This window comes from Carettochelys insculpta, chromosome 1 (genome assembly GCF_033958435.1).
Source record: "Carettochelys insculpta isolate YL-2023 chromosome 1, ASM3395843v1, whole genome shotgun sequence".
In the NCBI taxonomy this organism is placed as follows: Eukaryota; Metazoa; Chordata; order Testudines; family Carettochelyidae; genus Carettochelys; species Carettochelys insculpta.
The window spans coordinates 2,289,682-2,316,862 of NC_134137.1; the positions used below are offsets into that span (position 1 = coordinate 2,289,682).

The following is a 27,181-nucleotide window of genomic DNA, read 5'->3' on the forward strand; positions in this document are numbered from 1 at the left end:
AAAATCCACTCTTGGCCAGGCTAAGGATCTAAGTATTAGGCATAAGCTTACAATGATCAGAGAAAAGGTGTAGGCCAGCTCCTCGAGGGAGAAAGGAAGCTTCTTAATGTCACAAAAGGTGTAGATGTATTCAGGAAACAGACTTGTTACACATGTGGAAAGAAGCACTTGTATCACTCGAATTGTTGAGATACTTTCTAGTCCATTAGCAGTGAAGAAGGATATCAAACAGTTTCTATAGGAGAACATTAGAATTATTAATGGCAGTCACACATCTGATTCAGAACCAGAAATTTACAGACACCAAGGGCTTGTCTATACCAGCTCCCTACTTCGATGGGAGCATGGTAAGTAAGGTGTCCAAAGAGGATTAATGAAGTGCTGCACTGCATAAGTAGCACTACATTAAGCTAATTCACCCCTGGGGCAATTTCGAAGTGAAGTGTTGAACTTCGAAGTGCCGGCTCGTGTGTAGCTGTGGCTAACCCGCTGGTACTTCGAAGTGCCTGGGCAACTTCAAAGCACCTTTATTCCTACATGTGAGCCGGCACTTTGGAGCTTAACACTTCAAAGTTGCCACGGAGGAAAATTAGCTTAATGAAGTGCTGCATATGCACCACAGCACTTCATTAATAATCTCCCCTCATTTTACCATGCTCCCTTCAAAGTAGGTAGCTAGTGTAGACAAGCCCCAACAGAGCCAAAAAAACCCACAAAAGGTAAATCCAGGACAAAGTTGGTGGACAACACTAAACTAGTGGGACAGGTAGATATGTTGGAGGGCAGAGAGAGGCTCCAGAGTGACAGATTAATTGGAGGATAGGACCAAAAGAAATGTGATGAGGTTCAACAAGGACAAGTGCAGAGGCCTGCACTTGGGACAGAAGAATCCCAGACACTGTTACAGGCTGGCGACCGACTGGCTAAATAGCAGTGCAGCGGAAAAGGACCTAGAGATTACAGTGGATGAGGGGATGGATATGAGTCAACATTGTGTCATTGTAGCCAAGAAAGCTAATGCCATATTAGAGTGCGTTAGGAGGAGAATTTGAGCAAACCTAGAGAAGTTATTATTCCCCTCTGTTTGCCACTAGTGAGGCCTCATCTAGAGTAATGTGTCCATTTCTGGGCCCCCAAATATAGAAAGTATGTGGATACATTGGAGAAAGTCCAGTGGATGTCAACAAAAAATTATTAAGGGGCTGGAGCACATGACCTATGAGGAGAGGCTGAGGGATTTGGGGTTATGCCATTTGCAAAGGAGAAGAGTGAGGGGCGATTTGAGAGCAGTAATGGAAGCCACTTCGCTGAAACATTTCCAATTGAAGCAGGACAGCCGGCTGTGTAGGAATACCATAGGTCAAACACATTTCGGCATGCGATAAATCTATCAATAAATACAGTAAATCAAAACAATAAGCAGTCAAGTAGCATTTTAAAGACTAACAAAATAATTTATTAGGTGATGAGCTTTCATAGGACAGACCCACTTCTTCAGACCATAGCCATACTAGAACAGACTCTATGTTTAAGGCACAGAGAACCAAAGACAGTAATCAAGGAAGACAAATCAGAGAAAAATGATCAAGGTGAGCAAATCAGAGAGTAGAGGGGTGGAAGGGGGGGGAAAGGTCAAGAATTAGATTAAGCCAAGTATGCAAACGAACCCCTATAGTGACTCAGAAAATTCCCATCCCGGTTCAAACCATGTGCTAATGTGTCGAATTTGAATATAAAAGACAACTCCGCTGTCTCCCTTCGAATAGTAATGCGAAAATTTTTCTTCAGTAACAACTTCTAACTCCCTTAGACAAAGAGTTAATGGGCTTTTTTGTTTTGATAGTATATAGACTAGCACTGCTCCCTCTCTGTTACTACAATAAATCAGGAATTTATGTTTACTGGCTCACCACACACAAACAAATGATCCTTCAAGCCGATAGAAAGTCTGAACATAGAACCCTGAGAAAAGAAAAAAAGACACAGACATTATGGAAGCAAAGAGTTTCGCTGAATGGGATTCACAAAGGGACTGACAGTTACAGGTGGCAATGGTAGCACTACCTTTAGTTACGGCTGTCGGACACCTTCACTTAGAAATCCTCAATGTCAGTCTCTTTTATGTTTTCCAAACTTTAAACTTTTCAACTGGAAATGCCCTGCTGGCTGGCTGCACCTGGCTGAATTTGGTATGTGGTTTTTAAAAGTTTTACACATAAGAACTTAGTCAATTCCTCAAATGAAGCTACAAGAGAAATTGTCTTGTCCATGGGGAAAAATTGTTATTATTTTTCCAAGGAGGAGCCTAGTGCCTCCTCCGTCACCTCCCCTCTGCCCACTTAACAGCTGTGAATTTTCCAGTCTATAAGCACATTTGGAAAGAAATATACTGAACTGGGGGTCTGCTGCTGTCTGAACTGATTTCTTTATAAAGTTTCAGACATCACAGGTGAATCGACTTCTCAAGTGAAGTTAGGAGAAAATAAACCTTTTCCTTCTTGTTCCAGTGAGGACCTCGTCCACCTCTAAGATCTCCAGCAGGTAAAAGGGATGTACGGCACCCCCCATGTAACAGCCAGAGGGGTGCTGATATACAAGAGGAATAGGTGATGGTCTCTCTGAGTAATACATAGTGGCTTCTCTGCTCTTTTATCACTACCCTTTGGACTGTATATCTACTAACACCTTGAAGGATCTCCTGTGTCACTGAAATGCAACCACTTGAGTGCTGGGGGGATTTAGCTGGAGGTTCACTGCAACAAGACCATTTTGACCAGTGATACTAGAGCAAACTCATCCACTCTGGCAAGGACCCCAGGATGTGTAATGGCTGTGCAGAGTGGGAAGGACCACAGACTTCCTCTGTGTCCCACCATGCTCACATTGCATTAAGTTTGGGGTCTGGGTGAGCTTTACAGCAAGAGATACCTGTGAATTCTGAGATGGAAGTGTCTTCTCTGGGAATCCCCCTCAGGCAGCCGTGTCCCACACCTCTCTCAGCCCAGCATCTGCAGCAGCATCCCACGCTGAGAGCTGACACCAGCGTGATCACCATTTAGAAAAGAACTCTGTGAGGTCCCAGTGGGGTTTGCTCAGCCTCTAGGAGAGAAGGGGCATCTGGATGCAAACAAGCTGGAGACAAACCTGTCTGGGCAGCCGAGCTCTTGATCCAGCTTTGGGAGTAAACAGCAATTAAGGGACCTTCCCAAAGGAGATGAGAACTCCCGGACTTTGTGTGCTGAATGCGAGCAGAATTCACTACTCTGTGAATCTGTGTTTCTTTTAGAATTATATGTGAAGATCGTGAGACGGGGGTGTACTTTCTAGGTATGACCATGCGCACATTATAAGGCATATTGCACACCTATCCTACTCAAATAGTTAAGAAAAGGGACTGTTGTATTGGTGTGTTCATGAAAGATAGAAATCAGAAAATTTTTACCTCAGAAAAATCATTTAAATCATGTATACCCACTTCTCCATAGGACTTCATTGTACACAATTCTAACTGCCAAAATTCAAAAAGGCAGCAGTCTTCAAATAGGTCCGCTTTGCCTCAGAGCGTGGACATCTCCATACATGGGCATGCTTCCAGCAACTTCTGCATGATAATGAGCTGGGCCTATAAAAGGAGGGACGGTCAGGTAGTGTGGGGGTTCTCTCTCTAGTGCTCCTTCTCTTCTTCTGGACAAGACTGAAATCACTTTGAGCTGACTAATCATTAGCACTGCTGGCACTTTCAAGCTGCAGTTGCATCAAGACTGCTTCCTGTAGGGAGACCTTCTTCTGTTCCTGCACCACTTCTTCATCTAAAGAGCCAGCAGAAGAGGACAGCAACAGAGCAGCAGCCTCCGCCGCCTGTGGCACCACAGATCTTCGTGCGCCTGTCCCCGACGCTGACCCTCGTTCACCTGCCGGCGTCACTGTGACCGGCTGCACCAACAAGACTCCACTGAAGGCCTCGCCTGATGCAGCGCCCCGCGGCAGGCCTCTGAGACCCATGACTGTTAAAATAAAGGCCTTGTGCCCATATTAAGGCTTTTTAAAGCCAGAAGAAAATTATATCATCTGAGAAACTTGTTTATAATTATTATTAGTAGTAATACATTCAACTGTTTAGTAATTAGCATTATAATAGTTGGTGGTTAAGGGTATTTAAGCAATATATACAGTAGTTATTGAATAATGTTATAGTTGTAATAGAGTTAATAGTGTAAACATAAGGGATAATAGTATAGGCATGATTTAATATTCGGGTATCTAACTGTATTGAGGACTATTTAGAGGTGGGTACAGCAACCTACCTAAATATTCAGTGGTGGGCCAGCAACCCCCAACTGAAATAACTGGTTCTGGCAAAAAAGCCAGAATCTACTTTAATCTGACACAAAAAATCAGACCTAAGGGCTCCAATCTAGCAAACTGGAAGCCATAACAGGCTCTGGCATAGCCAGATAGCCATATCACTGGCCTAAAAGCCAGATAGTTAATCTCAGTAGCCTAGCAAACTATTGAGGTAAACGGGTCCTGGGCCAAAATAGGCTGTACTCATAATCAGCCTGGATAAACTGTCCCTAAAGACATCTATCTATTAACAGTGTTCCAACAGGGTCTCCAGTGACAGACACCATGGTCTTCAAACCTGCGATAGCAATTCTAACCGTAAGTTAAAAGCCATGAGTATTGTCTATTGTTTGTGCTATTGTTTTTGCTGTTTACTTGTATTTTGTTGCTGTTATTAACAATAAACCGGTTGATTCATTCCATTTAAACTCCTTGTTATTCTCATTTTTACCCCTAAGTAGAGGGATTACTTGATTGTCTGGGCTTCCCCTCGTGTAAATCTAGTTATTTTATGGCCGGGTCAAGGGCAGCTGAACCCGTGACCAGTTAAAATAACACATTGAGGCATCCTTTTGGCCACCCCCATTTTATTAATTTACCATATCTGCCTCAACATTATAGATGGTCAGAAAAAGAGCTAAGGTCTCCAGAGGGCCTTACACCCTGCAAATTCCCATAAAAGAGAGAGAGACAGAGAAAGAGATTAAAGAGGACTCCATGGGGATCTGGCTGATGGGCTGGTGCTAGGAGCCCATTGCCACATGGGACTGACAGGTGTGAGCACTTTCCTGGAGCAAGGTGCCTAGGACAGGTCAGAGCTACCTCATGAGAGACCCCAGAGAGAGGAGGGAGACCCAAACCCAATGTCTCTGCTCTACCTGATGTGTAAGAGAGACTTAAACAGAGTTCTCCCATGTCCCCTGTGAGGTCCCTGAGCACCAGGAAAATGTCTCTTCTGGCTGGGGCTCTCCACTCTCCAGCTGGAGATGCCCCACTCTGTAGAACTAACCATACATTGGAACAGGGATTTGAACATAGGTCTCCTGCACTCCATGTGAAGGTCTGACACAGCTGTCTCCCTTCAGGGAGTGGATGGCATCACAGCCTCAGGGTTACATCTGCAGGGCTGTCTCCAGATTTGGAACTTCGTGGTGCTGTGGCTAAAATGTTCAGAGAGACTTTTGAGGAGATTCTGCGCAGCAGCCCTGGGGGTGCCGATGTGACATCCAGATGGCAGCATCTGAGGGACACAATCTACAACACGGCCTTGTCAGTGTTTGGAAGAAGATCTGGAAACACAAATGACTGATTTGAACCTAACTCCGATGACATGATTTCAGTCATCGAAAAGAAGCGCGCTGTACTTCTGGAGTATAAATGCTCACCGAGCCCGAGTACGCTGCAAACACTCAGAGTAGCCAGAAAAACAGTACAGCAGACAGCCAGGTACTGTGCCAACAACTACTGGCTTAAGCTATGCAGCAATATCCAGACCAGTGCTGACTCTGGTAATCTCAGGGGAATGTACGAGGGCATAAAGAAGGCAATGGGACCCATCCAGAACAAGACAGCACTTCGTCTTCCTCGTGCTTTTAATGTCATTGTACAACATTTTCTTGTAACATTTATGTCTCTGACTAGTTTGATCTTGTTTTGTGCCTTGGCCTTTCCAGTTTGGGCCCTATATACTTGTTTTATTTGTACTTTTTAATTTCCCCTTGTGTCACTCTTAAAAAAAATAGGTCATTGAAGAATTCTTGGTTGAGCCAGGGTGTTCTGTTGCTATAGTTCCTATCTTTCCTCGACAGTCAGGAGATGAACGATCTTGGAGAGGAAATTCCCAGCAAAGCCAAGGACTTGTAATGTGACTTTGGAAAAGTTACTTCCTCTTTATGGGCACCAGCCTCTCCAGGTATTAAATGAAGATTTTTCTTATTCTTATTCTTATTTTTTCTACGGTGCTGCTTTTGAAAGGCACTAATCAGGGCCTTCAAGTGACAAGCAGCACTTTGTGGGGCTGCAAGAAAGTGCAGCGCTCAACAGAGTATGTGGTTACTGGTCAACCAATGAGACAAGACTGGCAGCTGAGGTTAGTGGAAACCTTTTTTTGTGCTGTACTTTCTAGATGGTTTTTTTAAATGAATTCTTTCTGTTTAAGAAGTGCTGCAGGGCTGCTCATCAAACATCAATAGCTAATGAGTTAATGAGTAGTACACAGCACAGTGAGGCCATGAAAGGCTTTCATGCCTCTCTGACTGACCTGTAAGTGATTCAGTGTGCATGGCCCAGCACCATGCCACAAGGCAGCTCTGTATGCATTCTTGGTGAGAAACCCAAAGCACACAGAGAAATCTTCAGGTTCTTTTGTAAGTGAAGAGTTGGAGCAGACTATCCCGGATCTGTTTGGTCCTCACCCCATAGATGATAGGATTTAGCATGGGAGGCAACAGGAGGTACATATTGGCAATGAGAATGTGGAAATGCAAGGCCACATTTTGTCCAAATCGATACAAGACAGAGGAGAAGATAGCTGGGATATAAAAGGCTAAGATGGCACATAAATGGGCACTACAGGTCCCAAAAGTCTTGAGCCGGGCATCCTTTGTGGGAAGACTGAAAATGGCTCTGAGTATCTGGGTATAGGACACAGCAATGCAAAACACATCCAGACCCAGCACACAGAATACCATAAAGAGACCATAGTAACTACTGACACGGGTGTCAGCACAGGCCAGCTTCACCACAGCCATGTGTTCACAGAATGAGTGTGGTATAATATTGGTCCTGCAATAGGGCCGACTCATTGCCAAGAGTGGATGGACCATTACAAGTATACCACCACGCATCACAATGGCCAGGCCAATCATGGCCACGATGCGGTTTGTTAAGATGGTGGAATGTCTCAGGGGATGGCAGATGGCCACATAGCGATCAAAAGCCATGGCCACAAAGATCCCAGACTCCATCACTGCGAAGCAGTGAATGAAGTATAGCTGCGTGAGGCAGGCATTGAAACCGATCTCCCTGGAATTGAACCAAAAGATGCTCAACATTTTAGGAAGGATGGTTGTGGGCAGGACCAGATCGGTGGCGGACAGCATGCAGAGGAGATAGTACATGGGCTCATGGAGGCTCGGCTTCCTTATCACAATGAACAGGATGGTGAAGTTCCCCACAATGGCTGTGGTGTACATGGTGCAGAAGGGGATGGAGATCCAGACATGGGCTGCCACCAAACCAGGAATGCCCAGCAGGATAAAGGTGGAGGGGTTGGTGAAGTCAGTTGTGTTGGAATCTGACATGAAACAGGGAGATGATGTCCAGCTTTAAGCAGAATGGTGTCTCCAGCATACACTGTAGGTTCCAATGGCTTGCTGTCTATGTCCAGTGTCTAGGGTGATGGTCACAATACAAATGCCTGTATGGAGACACAATGTTAGTATGAGAGTACATGCACTACTGAAATCTGTTCTCATAGCTGAAGCAGATTTGTTTCTTTTCAAACTCTGAAAAATGACACCTTCCTTATTTAGAGAAATAAACTAGGAACAATTGAGCTGTCCAATACCAATTATCTATTTTATGAATCTGAATACATCAATAATTCCTATAACTTGTAATGTCAGTAAAATTAATAGGTGCTGGCAAGAAACATGAATGTAGATACCTGCCACCAATAATTGTTTATCAGAGAAATAAAAATAGGGGTGCAGAGGCCATGCTGTACAGAGCTTCGTGTTCTTCTGGTTGTTCAAAATCTGAGTAATTAAAAAAAAAATAAAACTTTGAAAGGACACCTGCCTGGGAAAACACCCCAGCCAGAACACACTTCAGGGAAAACAGCTGTCCATCAGTAATAACAGCTCCACAGAAATTCCTACAGATTCACAGCAGTGTCCAAACAAAAACAATGCTAGGACGCCTAAGGAAAGAGATGGAAAGTAATGAAAGCATAAAATAATGCACTTGGAGGACACCCTGAGATAAGTGTTACCTAAATCATCCCTGACAGGTGTTTGTCTAACTTGTTCCTAAAAATCTCCGGTGGAGCTACAACAACTTCCTTAGGCAATTTCTTCCAGGGCTTTGCCACCGTGACAGTTAGGAAGTATTCCCTAATGTCCAATCTAAACCCCCTTGATGTTATTTAAGCCCATTACTTTTCATCCTATCATAAATGGTTATGAAGAATAATTTTCTCCTCCTCCTTGTAACAACTTTTTAAGTACTTGGAAGCTGTTTTTCTGTCCCCTCTCAGTCTTTTCTTTCCTAGACTAAACAAACCAAATTCTTTCCATTTTCCATCATAGGTCATATTTCCTAGACCTTTAATTAATTTTGGTTGCTCTTCTCTGGAGTGTCTTCAATTTCTCTATATCTTTCCTGAAATGTGGTGCCCAGAACTGGACACAAGACTCCAGATGAGGCCTAACCAGGGCAGAATAGGGCAGAAGAATTTCTTCTTGTGTCTTGCTCACAGCACTCATGTTAATACGTCTCAAAGTGATGTTTTCTCTTTTTGCAACAGTGGCACACTATCGACTCATATTTACCTGAAGTACCAGCACTCTCTGACGCACCCCCGTCTGCAGTACTCCTTCCTAGACAGTTACTTCCCATTCTCTTACTTCCTTGGCATCTGTCTTTATTGAAGTTCATCCTATTTACCTAAGGCCATTTCTCCAGTTTGTCCAGAATAATGTGAGTTTTCATCCTATCCTCTGAAGCATTTCAATCCCTCCAAGGTTGATATCATCCAAAAACTTTGTAAGTGTATGTGTGTACCAACTCACACTGAACAGAACTGGTCTCACTGTTATTACTCTCCAGGTATGGTTATCTAACCAGCTACACAGTCACTGGATATTAGCTCTATCTAGGTTGCATTTCCCTAGTTTGTCATGAGAAGGTTATGCGAAACTGTATCAAACGCCTTACAAAAGGCTAGATATGCCATATCTGCAAGTCCCCTGTCATCCACAAGGCTTGTTACCCTGTCAATGAAACGTGTCAAGCTGGTTTGACATGATTTCTTTAGAGACACATGATGAGCAACTGTCTCTGGACATGGGTTCAGTTTGGTTATCCAGTCTTTCTGAGGGATATTGTAGATACAAAGGGGATCTCCAAGGCAAGCTATGAGAAATGGGGAGGCTGACACTTATGGAAAAGTTTGGGGATGTTTCATTTAGACAATGGACAAATAAGGGGGCATGAGATAGAGAAGAACAAATCAAATAATAAAAGTGATCTCATTCAAATAGTTAGACAGAGAACAGTTCCCAATCAGCACTATTTATAAACACTGAATAGTGACAGAGAGAAAGCTGTGCTAGTCTATATACTATCAAAGCAAAAAAGCAGTCAAGTAGCACTTTAAAGACTAACACAATAATTTATTAGGTGACGAGCTTTCATGGGACAGACCCACTTCTTCATTCCACACAAAACAGACATAAAAACACTCCTGATCCACAAACTGGTCAGCCAGCATTTTAATGGAGTGGTCCATTCTGTTAATGACTTAAAAGTTTGCGTCCTACTGAAGAGGAATTTTCACAACACTCTTGAAAGAGAGGTTGTTGAACTATCTTTTATATTCAAATTCGACACATTAACACATGGTTTGAACCAGAATCAGAATTTTCTTGGTCATTATAGGGGCTCGTTTGCATACTTGGCTTAATCTAATACTTGACTCCCCCCCGCCCCGTCCCCCTTCTGCTCCTCTACTGTCTGATTTGCTCACCTTGATAATTGTTTTTCTGATTTGTCCACCTTGATTTCTATTTTTGTTTCTCTGTGCCTTAAATATTGGGCCTGTTCTTTTCTGGCTATGGTCTGAAGAAGTAGGTCTGTCCCACGAGAGCTCATCACCTAATAAATTATTTTGTTAGTCTTTAAAGTGCTACTTAACTGCTTTTTTGTTTTGACAGTATATAAACGCTGAGTGCTTCAAAAGGGTTAGCACTCCAAAGCTGAGAGAAATTATCAGAAAAAATATTTTGGAACAAATCTTAGAAAAAATGGTAATTAAAGTTGGGTATTCTTGTGGCAGAGCTTATTAAATAGTTAAAAATCCCAGAATTTCTGAGACAAGAAAGTGCACCACTCTGACTAAAAATCCAGCTCAGTGGGAAAGTAAAGGCAGCAATTAAGAGGAAAAAAAGTTATATTTAGCAAATGCAGAACAAGGGAAAAGAGAAAGCAGGAAATATAAATTGGAAGCTATGAAAACTAATAAGAGATGTTAAAGACATCAGATAAATATCCATGACTGGGACAGCTAAGGATCAGAAAAAAAGGTTATAAGTGCATTAAGAACAAAAAAAAAGGAAGAAAGAAAACTTGTTAATGTTGCAGAAAAGGTTGATGTGTTGAACAAATATTAATGTGAGGTACTCAAATCATAGGAAGCGATGAAGCACTTCCAGTCAACAAACAGTCGAGGAATATATTGAATAGCACCTAATGTAACACCTGACAATTTTGAACATCAGGTTTATGAACTTACTGATCAACCACACGTTTCTTGAGCAAGCAATTGAGCAAAATGAAAACAAACATAAAAAAAGGCAAATACAAGTCAGTACTGTGTTAAACGTCAACTGTGAACAAAATACAGGGAAAGTGCAAAAAAAATTTGACAACATTAGGGAGCAATAGAATCCCTGGCATGGGACTGATTAAACAAAGAAAATCTTGGAATATAATCAAGGCCAGTCAACAAACATGGTTCATAGAAAACAGGTCCAATCCCCGACCCCTAATCTGATGTCATCCTTTAAAGAGAATACACGTAGGGATGATCGAAGGAAACTTGCAGATGCAATACAGTGTGATTTCTCTGGTGCATTTGATGTAGGAAGGGAAACTGTTCTGACAAACAAATTAACACTACACAATATCAGAAGAGCATGTGCTGAATGGTGAAAAAGAGGCTAATGGACATATTTCAGACAGTAGTTGTGAAAGGGTCATTGTCAGCAAATGGACTGTTTCTAACAGGGTTCTGGAGAAATTGGTTGTAGGCCAAGTTCTAGCCAATATTTTCATCAATGATCAGAAAACGAATAAAGAATCACTGCAGATAAAACTAGGAGACAAACCAGTACTGGCAGGGAGGTTACAATTATGCTTTCAAAGCAAGTGGGTCTGTCCCACAAAAGCTCATCACCTAAAAAGTTATTTTGTTAGTCTTTAAAGTGCTACTGGACTGCCTTGTTGTTTTAACTGATCTGGTACATTTGGTAAAGGGGGCCAATGCAAAAAATGCTTTAATAAAGTCACATTCCGAGTTACCCTCTCTACACAAGGAACACAGGGTCACCCTGCAGAGAAGAGCATTGGGCTATGGAACACAGGGACCCTGTAAAGGAGTTACAAGTCATTGTGCAGACAGCTGACCGATCGTGAGATCCTACTGAGTTGCTGTCACCAAAAGAGCTGATGGGATCCATGAATGTGTAGACAGGGGAGTGATGAGTGATATTCGGGGAAGGGTTTTGTATCTGCATGTGGCACTGGTAAAGCTGAGTGTTCAGTCCCAGTGTCCACATCTCAAAAAGGAATTTGAGAATTGGAGAGGATGTAGAAAAGAATAAAAACAATGACTGGAGGCTGGAGTAAATGCCCAGCAAAGAGAGGAGAGAGATCTAAAGAGCTTCATCTATTTATCTTATCAACAAGATGAACAACTGGAGATGATAGTGATGAGAAAATTCTGGTAATTATGGGGCTCTGTAATCACAGAATCATAGAATCCTAGGGCTGGAAGAGACCTCAGGAGATCATCAGGTCCAACCCCCTCCCCAAAGCAGGACCAATCTAAGTTAGCAGAGCATGACAGAGCAAGGCCCAGTGGCTATAAGCTGAAACCAGAAAAGTTTGATTTGGATATAGGCATCAATATTTTGCGCTCAGGTTGATTAATCTTTTGAATCAACTGTGAAGGGATGTGAGAGAGTCTCAAACTCCATAGCATTGCAGATCCACATTGGAAGTTTTCCTGGATGGTCTTCTTCAGGGCTTGCTATATTTTAAAAATATCATGGCACTCTAGATGCTGCTAATAGTGACAACAGGGTTCTCCCATGAGTGGTAGTCATCCCCCTTCTTGAGAGGTGCTAGCTAGGTCAACGGAAGAATTCTTCAGCTGATTTCCTGCTGTCTACAGTAGCATAGAAATACAGTTTTGGGTTTCACAGCATTGAAATCGGGGTGGTGATAATATTTTGCTACTCAGCATTAGTTAGGTCTTAGATGGAGCACTGTGTCCAGCTTGGGTCACTAATGTATAGGGTGGCTGAACAGAAAGTGGGACGGTTTCAGAGGTGAAAGACAAAGGGTGATCCAAATTATGAAATACAAGCCATGAGTGCAGAGTGAAGGAACAGTGTGGGCTTACATTGGAAAAGAGGAGACTGAAGGGAGGCATTATGGCAGTCTTCAAATCCTTGAAAAGCTGCAATTAAAAACATGGAGAAAAGTTCTCTTGTGCTGCAGTAGTCAAGAGAAAGGAACAGATGCAGCTGGAGGCTGTAGAACCTCCTTCACTATTCTTTATTTCCCAAGGAAGCTGGACAGTTGTTTGTCCTGGATGGTAAAGATAGAAGAAATCCATCCCCTGGGTAGAGTGGTGAACCTTCCCATTCCTCGTGACATATGGGCTACGTCTACACGTGCAGCCAACATCGAAATAGCTTATTTCGATGTTGCGACATCAAAATAGTCTATTTCGATGAATAACGTCTACACGTCCTCCAGGGCCGGCAACGTCGATGTTCAACTTCGACGTTGCTCAGCCCAACATCGAAATAGGCGCAGCGAGGGAACGTCTACACGTCAAAGTAGCACACATCGAAATAGGGATGCCAGGCACAGCTGCAGACAGGGTCACAGGGCGGACTCAACAGCCAGCCGCTCCCTTAAAGGGCCCCTCCCAGACACAGTTGCACTAAACAACACAAGATCCACAGAGCTGACAACTGGTTGCAGACCCTGTGCCTGCAGCATAGATCCCCAGCTGCCGCAGAAGCATCCAGAAGCCCTGGGCTAAGGGCTGCTGCCCACAGTGACCATAGAGCCCCGCAGAGGCTGGAGAGAGAGCATCTCTCAACCCCCCAGCTGATGGTCGCCATGGAGGACCCAGCAATTTCGACATTGCGGGACACGGATCGTCTACACGGTCCCTACTTCGACGTTGAACGTCGAAGTAGGGCGCTATTCCTATCTCCTCATGAGGTTAGCGACTTCGACGTCTCGCCGCCTAACGTCGAAGTTGGTGCCGCTACTTCGAAGTAGCGTGCACGTGTAGACGCAGCTATGGCTTTATGATTCTATGATGTAAAATCCTGGTGTAGATGATCTCTTAGTCCAAGCCACAAGTAATGGAGCACAATACAGGGGAAACTAGGTGAAATATAATGGCCTGTGTTATAGACAAATTCAGAGCTGATATGGTCCCTTCTCACTTCAAAACCCCTGTGTTTACTGATATAAGAAGTAGATAAGGTATTTATATTTACCTTGTCTCCTAACACACACTTGGAACCTTCAAGTACATGGGAACTCTGAACATAGAACACAGATCAAAGAAAACTCTCTGACTTAATAACTATTTCTGCTGTAGAAATCCTTGCCACATGCATTAGTGGAGCAAAGACCTTAAGTGAATGGAATGGTCACTTTAGGTGGTACTGATGGCTCCTCGTTTAATTAAGGCTGTGGGCAAACATCAATTAGGAGACCTCATTTGTTAGTAAGCTTGACAGACTTCAATCATTTTGAGTGAGCTTCCCATGCTGACTTTCACCTGCTGGTCACATTGTGCATTTCTTTCTTTTTTTACAAAAATTCAGACGTGACAGCAGATCTGAGTTGTCAAATGAAGTTAGGAGAAAGTGTTTCTTGCCTAGTTGAAAAACTCAGGGAACATCCCCCATTTCCTGTTATCAGTCAGAACTGCAATGTGCAAGTGGAGGAGAAGGCAGCGTCTGTGCATTAACACACAGCTGGCTCCTGAGCTCCTTACTCAGTTCTTACTGATTGGGGCATTTTCCTTCTTTGGTGTCCTGGTAAACTACAGGCCACTGTCTCAGAATTTGCTTTTGTACATACACCTAGTAACACATTTCACTGTGACACTTAAATGGAACCATTCTGGGGCAGGAGACTGTGTGGTTGGGGAAGGGGCAAAGCTAAAAGGGGCATTTTCAGGCATAATATCAGAGAAAACTTACACCCTGTGTAGGGATGCGTACCTGTGAATTCTGAGACAGGAGTGTCGTCCAGTCAGGCAGCCATGTCCCACTCCTCTCTTGCCCCCGGAATCTGCAGCAATAGCCTGTGCTGAGGAGTGAGAGAGGTGTTGTTTGTTTTTAACACAGCTCTGTGCAGTCCTGTTGGGGTTTTCCAGCCTCTGGGGGAGAAGCGGCATCTGGATGTAAACAAGCTGGAGACAAGTGACACTAGCCAATATCTGCACTTTCTGTGCCTCTGCTTCTGTGCTCGTTATCCAGCTTTAGGTGTAAACAGTAATCAAAAGACCTTCACAATAGGAAAAAACAGTCAAGTGGTACTTTAAAGACTGATAAAATAATTTATTAGGTGATAATAAATTATTTTGTCAGTCTCTAAAGTGCTACTTGACTGCTTTTTGGTTTTGATAGAATAGAGACTAACACAGCTATCTCTCTGTCACTATACGCAATAGGGCACAAGAACATTTAGGTTCTGGACTACATCAATGAGGAATCAGTGGTCTGTGTATTTTGTTCTATTTAAAATTATAGTTGACAATTAAAAAAGCAGGAATAATGCCTAGGTGTCCATAGGGTCTGATAGCCTGTAAATGACCAAGAAGGATGGACAGTCAATAGGCAGACAGGCCTGAAGACATTATTTCAGGAGAGAAATGAAAGATTTCTGCAGACCTATGGTGCTGTCATGAAGTTAGAAGAAATCAGCATTCCTCATCGGTATCCATAACTATGATCAGACTCTGGAGCACCTTTCATGGATGGTTCTATAAAACACCCAGCACAGGAAAGTGACTGGCTGTGTCTACACGGCTACGTCTACACGTGAAGCCAACTTCAAAATAGCTTATTTCGATGTAGCGACATCGAAATAGGCTATTTCGATGAATAACGTCTACACGTCCTCCAGGGCTGGCAACGTCGATGTTCAACTTCGACGTTGCGCAGCACCACATCGAAATAGGCGCTGCAAGGGAACGTCTACACGCCAAAGTAGCACACATCGAAATAAGGGTGCCAGGCACAGCTGCAGACAGGGTCACAGGGCGGACTCAACAGCAAGCCGCTCCCTTAAAGGGCCCCTCCCAGACACAGTTGCACTAAACAACACAAGATCCACAGAGCCGACAACTGGTTGCAGACCCTGTGCCTGCAGCATGGATCCCCAGCTGCTGCAGCAGCAGCCAGAAGCCCTGGGCTAAGGGCTGCTGCCCACGGTGACCATAGAGCCCCGCAGGGGCTGGAGAGAGAGCATCTCTCAACCCCCCAGCTGACGGCCGCCATGGAGGACCCAGCAATTTCGACGTTGCGGGACGCGGATCGTCTACACGGTCCCTACTTCGACGTTGAACATCGAAGTAGGGCACTATTCCGATCCCCTCATGAGGTTAGCGACTTCGACATCTCGCCGCCTAACATTGAAGTTAACTTCGAAATAGCGCCCGACACGTGTAGCCGCGACGGGCACTATTTCGAAGTTAGTGCCGCTACTTCGAAGTAGCGTGCACGTGTAGACACAGCTCACAGGAGCCCACCATCAAAAGAGCAAAATCGAAATTCAGAAATCGATGTACCATCTTTCAAAAGAACACGACCACACGGCACAGGTGGATCGCAGTTCCGACCCACTCTTTCGAAGACCCCATCCCATTATTTCGAAAGAGAGCGTCCACACATGTCCGAGCGCTCTTTCGAAAGAAGGGAGGTGGAGATGCCGTGGGCGGGGTATCATGGCTGCCAAGCCCTTCCAGGGCCCACAGCCAGCCACTGCCTTAAAGGGCCCCCCTTCACCTCCCCTGCCCTGCACTAGCCAAGACCTGCCGAGCTGCCAGGAGCAACGCATGATCCCAGCACAGCACCACCATGGCCAACGACACCCTGCTCCTCGCGCTGGATGCAGACATCCCGGGCACTGTTGCCCATGTTGTCTGCACGGTCGCCACAGCCGCCCCCCTCCTTCTTGGGAGACAGAACAGGCCCCTCCCAGGGACATGGAGCTTGCCCAGCCTGCACCCCGCCCCCTGGTACCCCGGCGCCTGTGGAGCCACCCCAGCAGCACGGACTGGTGGGAGCGACTGGTTCTGGGGCAATGGGATGATGTCATCTGGCTCCGGAACTTTTGCATGAACCGGGACACCTTCCAGGAGCTGTGTCACTGGCTGGCATCTGCGTGGAGGCATCAGGACACCATCATGCGGCCTGCGCTTCCCCTTGAGAAGCGAGTCACCATTGCGGTGTGGAAACTGGCCACCCCGGACTCTTACTGCTCAGTAGGTCACCAGTTCAGAGTGAGCAAGGCCACTGTCAGAGCGGTGCTCATGGAGATAAGCCTGGCCTGGGGCACGCTTCCACAACAGGAAGGGGCAAGGGTGCCCATGGACACTGGTACCCCTCGGGGTTTGCCAGCTGGGGGGGTTGGGAGGGGGGGAACACCCCACCGCACCCTCACGAGAGCTCATGGCCTCCCTCCCTGCAGGTTTTCTGTGTCCTGAATGCCATGCTCCTGCACCAGGTCATCTGTTTTGGGGACTTGCACGCCATCGTCGAGCGTTTCTCCTCATTGGAGTTCGTGAAGTGCTTTGGTGCCCTGGATGGGATGCATATCCCCATCTGTGCCCCACCACACAGCGCCAGCCACTATGTCAACTGGAAGGGCTACCACTCGGTCGTCCTCCACGCCCTGGTGGACCACAAAGTCCAGTTCATGGACATCTACATGGGCTGATTGGGGTGAAACCACGACACCAGGGTCTTCCGCAATTCTGGTCTGTGCTGGCATATGGAGGACAGCACCTTCGTCACCCAGCAAGAAATGCCGGATGGGGGCATCACCATGCTGCTATGCATAGTTGCGGATGAGGCATACCCCCTACTGCCGTGGCTGATCCGTCCCTATACTGGCCAACTTGACCCCAACAGGCAGGCCTTCAACACCCACCTCAACCAGTCCCGGAACGTGGTTAAGCGGGCCTTTGGGCGCCTCAAAGGGTGGTGGTGGTGCCTTCCTGCCCACCTCGAGGTGGGGATGCACAATGTCCCAGAAGTGATGGGCACCTGCTGCATCCTCCACAACATTGTGGAGGCCAAGGGGGATGCCTACATCCAGGGGTGGGCAGCTGAGGCCACCACGGGGTTCGAACAGCCGGCTGCTGTCACCAGCCACCAGGTGAACCACAATGGTGTCCAGATCTGGGAGGCCCTTTGTGTAAGTCTCACCTTGGGACCACACTGAGCACCTCGATGCCCACCCCTCACACTCCCCTCAAACATCCACTCCCCCACCACATGCACCATCACCACCACTATGCGCATACCTCCCCCCTCACGGGACCATGGGACATGGGCATTGGTGCACCATATAAACCTTTGCCAACAATAAACTGTAAAAAACTGTGGTATAAAAGTCCAACTATGTACAATGTGTGTGGGGGGACACCCCTGTCTGTTGCGGGGCAGGGAGTGTGAACTTGGAGGGGAGTGGGGAAGGGGCTAGAACTGGGAGAGGGGGGCAGGAGGCCTGAACTTGGAGGGGAGTGAGGAGGGGGCCAGCCTTGGGAGTGTCATTTGGGCAAGGGGTTGTGGGCTGAGAGCCACGCTGGCCCCAATATTCCCTTCCTGGGTGCCACGGCAGGGCTGGGATGGGGCAGGGAGCATTGGAGGGTATGGGTGTGGTGGGATGGCAGAGGGGGCATTGGTGTGGGGTGGGATGGAGGACTCTATGGGGGGTGGGGGGTGGGCAGGGGACCCTGGTGGGCCTTTTTGGGGGGAGCCCTGCAGGGGGCTCAGGGGGTTGCGTAGCTGGGGCAGGTGCAGAGGGCCAGGAGCCAGGCCACATTGCCCACGTACTCCTGCAAAGTTCCATGAATGGTGTCCAGGCGGGACATGAGCCGGTCCCAGGCCTACCTCCGCCACACCAGGTTGGACTCCTCCAGCTGAAGCCAGCACTCCATAAGCTCCTCCTGGCGGAGGTTGGTGGGGTCATCGACTGAGAGCCGCTGCAACCTCCAGCTGAGCACCCGCCGTGATGCTGCTGCTGAAGGTGCCTGGCCCCTGTCCGATGCCTCTGGGGGGCTCTCGGGGACCAACGACACTGATGGCCCCGCCTTCCCCAACTTCCCCAGTGCCTGGCCATGGTGGACATGTCATCCCTGTGTCATCAAGTGCACATGGGCTTCCCCCTGGGGTGTGGGATGGCCTGCGGGCATCCACTAGGCAACTGGGTGCCTGGAACTGTCCACGGTGCTGGGTGGCACTGGCAGGTGCAGCGGGCGTGTTCAGGGCTGTGACCAGCTGGGATGTGTGGCCCTGGGCCTCCGCACTTGTGCCTGGTCCACTGGCAGGGGTGCCATCCCCATCCTGATCACCAGGGTGGTGGCCCCACTGTGCACTTACTGGGGGGACCTCTAGGATCTCTGGGGACACCCGGCTCCCTCTGGCATGGCTGGACAGCCGTGAGGGGACGTCGATCAGGAGGTCACCCTCCTTGCTGGACCAGTCCTGGCTGGTGTCTGCCCCCGGCTTGGGATGGCTGGTCCTGGCTCCTGCAGCTCCTCCGGCTCGGGCTGGTCTGCTGAGCTGTCCAGGACCACTTTTGGCGGGGAGCTGTCCCAGGGCCCAGGATGCTATGGAGCTCCCTGTAGTAGGGGCAGGTGGAGGGGCCTGCCCCTGAGCGCCCGGCCTTGTCCCAGACCCGGGCATACCCTGCTGGAGCTCTTTAACTTTGCTCCAGACTTGCTCCTGTGTCCACTCGGGGTGGCCTTGGCTGGTTAGTCCCCAGTTAAGGTGAGTGAAGGCAGTGGCGTTCCTCTGCTTTTCCCCCATCTCCCAGAGGGCCTCCTCTTCCCTCCAGAGGCCCAGGAGGTCTCTGAGTTCACGGTTCGTCCAGGAGGGGCCCCTTTTTATTTTCAGGGACAGACCCTGGGAGTCCTGTAGGGGCTGTGAGGGAGGGCCCTGGGGCTCGGGAGACTGCCAGGTGCTGGTCATGTGCCTGTAGTTGTTGTTGGGGGCGGTGGAGAGGGCGTGCTGCCTGGAGCTCATGCTTTCGCAGCTTGCCTGCTCTCAGCTTCCTGCCACGGGGTTCTGGGTCTGTGCGGCTAGAAGAGTGGCCAGATGTGCGGGTCATGGAGCTCCGCTTGGTGGGGCAGGGCGTCTCTGTGCTCAGGCTGGGCACCGTTGTGGAGGACTCCTCTTTCAAAAGAGCGGGCCACGGTGCGTCTACACGTGCCTTCTTTCGATGTTGTTTTTTGACGGCTGGTGCTGTTCCTGTATGGGATCGGGATCCAGCTTTCAATATCTTGGCTGCGTTCCTTCGATTTCAAATCAAAAGAGCGCATGGCATGTGTAGACACTCCCTTCGTTCTTTCAGAAGAGGACCAGACTTTTCGAAATACTGTGCATGTGTAGACACACTCACTATGATTGTATCCCCTGGCGGAGAGCTGTAGACTGAGGGAGAGGGTGGTGGAGGGATGTAAGCACAAGTCTCCCACATAGCGCATGAGTGGCCTGAGCAACAGGCAAATGCCTATTCTGGGTGGAGCTCTCAGGCATTCCTGATTAAACCCTTCCACTTTGTGCAAAAAAACTTCCTTTTAAGTTTGTACTTTACTTGTAATGCACCCATCTCCCGTGACTCACCATCACTCCACAGCTCCCCACCTGCACTTATTACATACAGATAAGTAGACATGAAGGGATTGTAAATAGGGTGTTTTGTCTGCAGCTGAGGTTACAAAGAGTGTCCTACCCACATTGACAGAAGAGCGGACTGGGTAACGATTTCTCCTGGTCCAAGAAGAGAACCAGGACAGGATGGTGCAGTTCTGCAAGGCTGGGGAGTTGGAGGAACTGTTAGTGAGTTTATTGGTGTAACACATTTGGCTGTACGACTGTCTGTGGATATCTGTGTAAACCCAGGGCCGGCCAGAGGTTTGCAACTTGACTCAGCATCCCAGAGAGAGGAATACTCCTTGCTGGTGGGGCAGAGGGGGTCAGTGGTCCCATAGCCCATGTTGCACCATAAGGAACCCATGACAGGATGTCTTTCCTTGGGCTAGTCCCAGAAAAGACAAGGGCCATAAAAAGCAGCTTGTTCAAAGCAGGGGTTTGGCTGGCAATGTCTTGGCATGAACAGCTACATTCATAGATATCTACCTCTCATCGTTAATGACTCTTTTCCTCCTTTCTTATTCAAGGAACAGGTTCCTTGCAACAAAACATGATTTTATCTTCTGTTCCCACCCCCCGTGGCTCTAATGTCCCAGCTGCTTCCCCCGCTAGAACCTGGGCAATGCCCCTTCCTTGAGTGGCTGGCAGCTGTGTGATGTTGTAGGATTGAATATGGCCATTTTTTAAAATTTAAAAGGGGGCGGGGCTCACTGGATTTAAAATCTTTAATTGCAAATGTTTCGTTACTGAGCAGAGTGACATCATCAGTGCCCAGTAAGAGCTCTTCAAACTGTTGTTCACACAATCCTTTCTCATAGCTCTTATCAGTAACCGGTTCTTAATTAGATACTTGTGTCTTCTATTCAAGACCAATTGCACCTGAGCACACCCTCATTAGCAGTCCTTTGATTGCCTAAGTTCAAACACCAGGTTGGAATCAGTAACTAGATCTTTAATTAGTTACTTGCGTCTTCAATTTGAGACAAGCTGCACACAATCCCACTCCTATCAGCCATTCTTCTTCTATTATCTTTTAAACTCATGGGTTCTAACACTGGATCTAAATCAATATGCCGGTTAATTGCCTCCTTTCCAGAGAACCATGCTTCCAAGAATTCTCTTCCCTGCTGATATCTAGCCTGTCCTATTCCCTTCACATTACTAAAATCTAACTTGTGTCCGGTGTTGTCCTCATGCAATTAAATTAGCGATAAGGGATCATGCCATTTAACAGCTAGCTGGTGTTCATATATACAGGTAATTAGTTTTCTTCCTGTTTGTCCTACATAATACTTAGAACAGTTTAAACATTGGATCTCACAGATCACATTGGTTTTATACATATGCTTGACCACATCCTTTGATTTTAATAAAATACCCTTTAACATACTTGTTGGTCTATGTGCTATTTTAATCCCAAATGGTTCTAATAATCCTGATGTCACCTCAGAGCTATTTCTAATATATGGTAATGTTATTCATTCAATTTAAATACACTCCTGAGGTGCTTCTCTTCCGCCTCGCGTGACAGTTCAGTACTGCAGTGTGTACTAATTCTCCTAAAGAGAGTTCTCACACCACTTCTTGTATGGCCGACGGGATGATTACTAAGGAAGTTGAGAATTTGGCCTGTGTGTGTTTCTTTTCTATACCTAGATGTTTCCAGGTACCCTGTTTCACTTTGACCGACCAGTATGTCCAGGAAAGGAAGTCTGTGATTATTTTCCTTTTCAATAGTAAATGTGATGCCTTTAATTGTACCATTGAAAATACTGTGTGCCCATTCTATATCTGAATGTTTGATAATAACAAACGTGTCACCTACAAAGCGTAATCAAATGCTTGGTTTAATTGCTGGTAGCACAATCCATTCTAAGTGTTGCATTACTGCCTCTGAAATTAACCCCGAAAGTGGTGATCCCATTGGAGTTCCTTTGACTTGCCTGTATATCTGCCCATCAAATATAAAGTTGGTATTAAGACACAATGGCCACTTTTTCTTTGTTGCTACCACTGTTACGCAAAGGCAACAAACAGGTGTCAATGGGAAATTGTATCAGAGGGGTGACCATGTTAGTCTGTATCTGCAAAAATAACAAGAAGTCCTGTGGCACATTACAGACTAAAAAAACATATTGGAGCTTAAGCTTTCATAGGCAAAAGCCCACTTCAGCAGATGCATGTTTCTATCTACATGCATCTGATGAAGCAGTCTTTGCCCATGAAAGCTTATGCTCTAATGAATGTGCTAGTCTATAAGGTGCTACAGGACTTCTCATTGATTTTTTTAGTGGAAAACTGGCATCTCACACATCTGTTGTATTCCTAGGTAACACTCACCAGGCAGATAAGGTCAGGCAGCTATGTGCTGGTGGCCTTTTAGGAACACTTGACTCTCACAATGGGACACAGAGCCAATACAGCTCTGCGGGAATGTGGGCAGTGGCTGCCTGCTGAGTCATCAAAGCATGGAAGGACATGGGATATGCTCCTGTGTCCCTGGACTCCAGCTTGGGCCAGTAATTTGCCAGGCACCTGGGCTGTAGGCTTTGTTCAAGATAGCAAATTTGCGCACACCGAGCAGAGGATACAGAGTGAACCCTGAGGTATCTGTGTCTCGTCTTCATTTCTTTGAACTTCATTTATGACAGGGAAGCTCTGACCAAGGACTGATGACCACCAGTCTGCTTGGGCAATTTCCAGAGAGGCTTTTGTGACTTCACCCTTTTTAGCATCCCTGCTCTGATCCTGACCTATGAACTCTATAAAGTCACTCGGCTGTATCCAATCCAGTAACCATTTATACCTCTTCTTCTTTTTGCTTATTAACTCTCTAGCTCTTAGTTACTAACTGATTGCAGCAGCCTGATCATTGGTTAAGAAATGAATAATATATTCACCTGGCTAAATGGCTGCTCTTGAGGTTAGAAGAACTCATTAGATGGGAAAATTGGTTTTCACTAACTGCTCATCCTGGAGTCCAGAGTCCAGAATCCAGGTGGTGAGCCAGAACTGGGGATTACATTTTTTTCATCTTAGCTCAGCAATGTGCTGAGACAGACATTTTCCTATGTTACTGTTTTAGTACAATGTAATGACAGACCATCCACCAGCCAGGGGTAAGCCTCTCTATTTCTCAGCAACTTATCCCAAATTTGGCATCCTCAGCTGTGTCCAACAGAGTCCTGGTGACACACGGACATCACAAATAGGTGCTTTTAGGACTTTTCTCCTTCTCCTGAGGCTGTATATCTCCCTTTTACAGATGGGAAAAGAGAGGCACCAGGCCCTAGCCGCCAATCCCTTGCTCTTAGCTTCTCTCAGATGCTGCTCTTGGTACCCATACAGGCCTGGTGTTCCTGGAGTTATGAGGTGAGTGGAAACTTGTTTTCTTGCTGTACTTACCAGCTGTTTCTTTCACAAATTTCTCCCGCTTAAGAAGCACTAAAGGGTTGCTGAGTCCAACACTACAAGCTTCACTGCATCTTCTACCCTCCTGAAAAGAGGTGCCCATTTATGGCCATAGCAAGATCCATGTGGGGTCAGGAATCTCAGTTCCTATTCTCAGCTCTGGAACAGAGTCATTGTGAGGCCTTGGGTGAATCACTTTCCCTCTGCGTGGGTCTGTGTGCCTGACCTATGACACAAGGATAAAGCTGCTTAGCAGCTGAGTTACAGAGCTTCCAGGTGAAGTTATGAAAAGCACCGTTCAGGTGTAAGTCAGGCTCAGCTTCACTATACAGCTGCAGCCCCATGGCAAAGAGTTCCTTATAACTTCAGGCAAGGAACTGTGCACGTGTATAAATATCTGTGTGCTAATAGAAGCTGTGCCAGCTGTTGCACAGGCTTATCCTTCAGTCCTCTTAATCTCAGGGTTGATCTCTTGTCCTGTCCCTGCTTCCCATCTCAGGGCAAAGCGCTCCCAGCCCACACCCTTTGCAGGGACTCTGCCTGCTACAACCCGCCTCCCCCTCCCGCCCCCCCAGCAGGGAGTGACAAAGGGGAACTGAAAGCTGAATAAATTAGCTACACAATGGTCTCTGATCCCTGATGATTTAGATGGGGTTTTTCCCGGTTTGGAGCAGGGGATTGGACTAGGGTCTCCTGATGTCTCTTCCAACCCTCGTCTTCTAAGAATCTAGGATGCTAGGACTTTGCATCTGAGCCTCAGGGCTCACAGGCTGTCAGTTGCACTTCCTTGTCTGCATGCCTCACAGCCCTGCTCCTAGCCCTCAGATTCTTTGATACGACTTCCCAGACTCTCTGCTCCCAATTGGCTTTTTGGCCCCAGTGCTATGGCCTCATTGTTCTCATGGCAGGCTCCTTGTCCAACTGCATCAGCTTCTGTCCCAGCCCTGGAGTAGAGGGAGCCCAGCAGGGTGGGGATGGAGGTGGAGACAGTGGAGCACGTGACGGTGGGATAGTGAACACCAGTGTTAGGACCTTAGAGAAAAGGTGCAGAAGACAGTGGGGCTTTAAGGGAAGGTGTGCAGAAGGAGTGGGGCTTTGTGGGAAGACATGGGGTAGGGGGAGTGATTTCAGTGGTCCAATGACCGGGACTTAGAGAGGTGTAACCCTATGAGTTAATTTGCTGTCCACAGACCTATGCCTCAGTTGTCACATTGACACAACACAGGGATCTCAGGAAATCATTTAATGTGCCTGACAACCCAGCCAGCGATTCATGGGTAAGGGCCCAGCACCATATCACCAGTCAGCTCTTTGACAGGCTCAGTCAGAAAGCCAGAGCACAAGGAGAAAATGTTAGGTCCTTGTATAAGTAAAGAGCCGGTGCAGCCCGTCCCGTATATGTTTTGTCCTCACCCCATAGATGATGGGGTTTAGCATATGGGGCAACAGGCGGTATATATTGGCAATGAGAATGTGGAAATGCAGGGGCACATTCTGACCAAACCGGTACAGGAGGGATGAGAAGATAGCTGGGACGTAAAAAGCTAAGATGGAACATAGATGAGAGATGCAGGTCCCAAAAGTCTTGAATTGGGCATCCTTTGTTGGGAGGCAGAATATGACCCTTAGGATCTTGATATAAGACACAGAGATAAAAAACACATCCAGACCAAGCACACACAATACCACAAAGAGGCCATAGTAGCTACTGACACGGATATCACTGCAAGCCAGCTTCACCACAGCCATGTGCTCACAGTATGAGTGAGGAATGATGTTGGTTCTGCAATATGGCCGATGTCTCGCCAGGATTGGATGGACCATTACAAGCACAGTACCACGCAGCACGATGGCCAGGCCAATCTTAGCTATAACACGGTTTGTCAGGATGGTGGAATGTCTCAGGGGATCACAAATGGCCACATGGCGATCCAAAGCCATGGCCACAAAGATCCCAGACTCGATCACTGAGGAGCAGTGAATGAAGAACATCTGGGTGAGGCAGGCATTGAAACAAATCTCCCTAGAATTGAACCAGAAGATGCTCAGCATTTTTGGGAGGATGGATGCGGGCAAGACCAGGTCGGTGATGGCCAACATGCAGAGGAAATAGTACATGGGCTCATGGAGGCTTGGCTCCCTTATCACAATGAACAGGATGGTGAAGTTTCCCGAGATGGTTATGATGTACATGGCACAGAAGGGGATGGAGATCCAGACATGGGCTGTCTCCAGGCCTGGAATGCCCAGCAGGATGAAGGTGGAAGGGTTGGTGAAGTTGGTTTTGTTGGACTCCGACATTGAGTAGGGGAAAAGGTGTGCAACACTGAGGCAGAACAGTGTCTTCTACAGGTATTGTATGTTCCCCAGATCTCTGTGTGTCCAGGTTCTTCGGTGATGGTCACAGCACAAGTGCCTGAATGGAAAATCAGTACTAATATGAGACACTGCATGCATTACTGCATGTTGTTCTCTCTTAGGTGTAGCAGACTGGTTGTTTCTTACACTCTGAAAATGGCATTTTCATTATTCAGAGTAATAAACTATGAACAACTGGTACTACTAATGCCAATTACATATTGAATGACTCTGCATGCATTGATAATTCCTATACCTTGTGCCGTCTGAAAAATTAATTGCCACTGGCAGGAAGCAAGTGTGTGGGTATTGGCCATCAGTAGTTTGTTAATGCAATGAAACCCAAGACTTAGGGTGCATCTACACTAGCCGGCTACTTCGAAGTAGCTGGCACAACGTCAAAATAGCATGTGTTGTGTCTACATGCGCGGTGCGCTATTTTGACATTGAAATCGACATTGGGCGGCTAGACATCAAAATTGCTATTCCAATCCGAAGATGGGAATAGTGCCCTACTTTGACGTTCAACGTCAAAGTAGGGTGTGTGTAGATGATCTGTGTCCCACTACGTCAAAATGGGGTGGTCCTCCACGGCGGCCATCAGCTGAGGGGTTGAGAGACGCTCTGTCCAGCCCCTGCGGGGCTCTGTGGTCACCGTGCACAGCAGCCCTTAGCCCAGGGCTTCTGGCTGCTGCTGCTGCAGCTGGGGATCCATGCTGCGTGCACAGGGTCTGCAACCGGTTGTCAGCTCCTTGGATCTCATGATGTGCAGGCCCAGTGTGTCTGGGAGGGGCCTTTTAAGGGAGCAGGTTGGGGCTTTGCTGGCCCCTTATTTCGACAGGGAGTGCTTGTGTGTGTGGACGCTCCGCGTTTCCTTCTGGGGCGGCTCCTTTCGACATTCCCCATCACTACTTCGACGTTGAACGTCGACGGCACCAGCCGTGGAGGATGTTTAGATGATACACATTGAAGTAGCCTATTTCAATGTTCTTAAGTCGAAACAGGCTACTTCTAAGTAGTGTGCTAGTGTAGACGTAGTCCTTGCTCTAGGGAGCTTCCCATTCACTTGGCTGCTCAAATTTGAGTTAAAACCCCCATAACTTTGCCAGGACATACCAGGGGGGACATCCCAACTACAGCAC

General features: G+C 46.9%; 2 pseudogenes; both read right to left on the reverse strand.

The window, feature by feature from the left end:
- Positions 1–6,698: 6,698 nt before the first annotated feature.
- LOC142001831 (olfactory receptor 52M1-like) lies at positions 6,699–7,776 on the reverse strand (annotated as a pseudogene).
- Positions 7,777–24,952: 17,176 nt separating this feature from the next.
- On the reverse strand, positions 24,953–26,027 carry LOC142001838 (olfactory receptor 52M1-like; annotated as a pseudogene).
- Between the last annotated feature and the right edge of the window lie 1,154 nt (positions 26,028–27,181).